Below are 1,858 nucleotides of genomic sequence, written 5' to 3'. Positions count from 1 at the left end.
TGCCTCTCTGTCTCTCTGTCTGTCTGTCTCTCTGCCTGTCTGTCTCTCTGCCTGTCTGTGTCTGTCTATCTGTCTGTCTCACAGAGTTTGTGTTATTTCTTGTCTGTGATGAAGTGAACCAGGGGAAGCAGCAACACGCTTCACTGAACTCTTCTGTTGACAGAACATTATTTAAACTTTGATCAAAACAAAGTTTAAATAATGTTTCTGGTTCCCGTTTCTAAATTGTGACTTTTCTCAACTTAAATCCCAGTGAATCACATTTGTGAGGATTAAAGACAGAACACTGGGTCTGAATGTGAAACAATGTTAAACATTAAACATGTATAAATGTTTAACATTGTGATGATTGGATTCATTGAGAAAATCAGAATAAACAAGAATGAAGATGATCACTGCGAGTTCTGCAGGTGAGAAGGACAGGAACTGTGTCTGCAGGAACCACGCTCATCATGAGCTGCACACATGAAGCTGCACTGTGGAATATATACTTGCAACACACACAATGCTGGGCTACACATGTACACACACACACTGCACAAAGCTAATATCATGGCTCATTATAGGAGAGTAGAGCCTGGTCATATGCTTGGTGTGTCCTGCAGATCACACACACACACACACACACACACACACACACACACGATGCAGAACACTCACTTTGTGCAGGGCTTCAGGAGGCAGCTGAGACGCCTTGAACAGCTCCGCCACTTTGCTGGAGGACAGAGTCCCCGAGCTGTCCGCCTGACACAGGCTGTGCAGACCGGAGTAACACCTCTGCTCCTGCTCGTTCAGGGAGATGAAACTCCCCGCAGACACCGCACCGCTTTCCTGATCCATATTCCCGGGACTGACGCATGGATAGGATCCGCTGGAGGAGCACTACGAGCACACGGATCGACGCATCCTGCTCCTGCTCCTCCTGGTCCTGGGGGTTGGGCAGCAGGAGGGCGGTGTCACCTCCGACAACAGTGCTCCTTGTGCAGACAGCACTGACTGCTCGGTGCAGCTCATCCACTCCTACTGCCGGGTGTGTGTTAGTGTAGCAGTACCGGGCTGAGCCTGCGGGGGGCGCTGCAGCACAGGAAGAGGAGGGGCAGTGTCTGAGGAAGAAGAGGCTGCATGATCTCACCAGCTCATCATGAAGAGACAACTTCAATATACACATATATATATATATATGTATACATGTATATAATATATATATATATACATATATATATATATATGTATATTAAATATTATATACATATATATATATATATATGTATATTAAATATTATATACATATATACATATATATATGTAAATATTATATACTATATATAGTATATATATATATATAATAATACATATTTATATATATAATACATACATTATATATATACATATTTATATTATATATATGTATATATATTATATATTATATATTATATATATAAAAATATATATATTTCTGTGTACAGCTAGAATAAGAATCCTGATAAATAAAGTGCATGTTGACGACCCGGGTGGGACCCTGTCTGGAAGTCACTGTATCATTTCACACTTGTCAGCTGTAGTTGAAGAAGAAAGTTTAAATACTCCATTACAAGTAAAGGTTTTGCATTGAAAACTGTACTTGAGTTAAATCATTTTGCAGAGGCTGAAAGTCAAAAGTTACTGTTTCCTGTTTTCTTCTTCACAGTATGAGATACGTTCAAGGAGAACTTTGGATCTTCTCTTAGAAATAACCAAACTTTTCCTTTGGATGGAAAAGAACAGAAGTGTTTTTTCCTGTAACCGATCATAAGACATAAAGTTTTACTGGTTTACTGTGACTCAGGAAGTTTATGGAAAACACTTATGACATTTTATG

This window comes from Cottoperca gobio, unplaced genomic scaffold, assembly GCF_900634415.1.
Source record: "Cottoperca gobio unplaced genomic scaffold, fCotGob3.1 fCotGob3_149arrow_ctg1, whole genome shotgun sequence".
NCBI classification, from domain to species: domain Eukaryota; kingdom Metazoa; phylum Chordata; class Actinopteri; order Perciformes; family Bovichtidae; genus Cottoperca; species Cottoperca gobio.
This window is presented reverse-complemented; position numbering follows the sequence as displayed.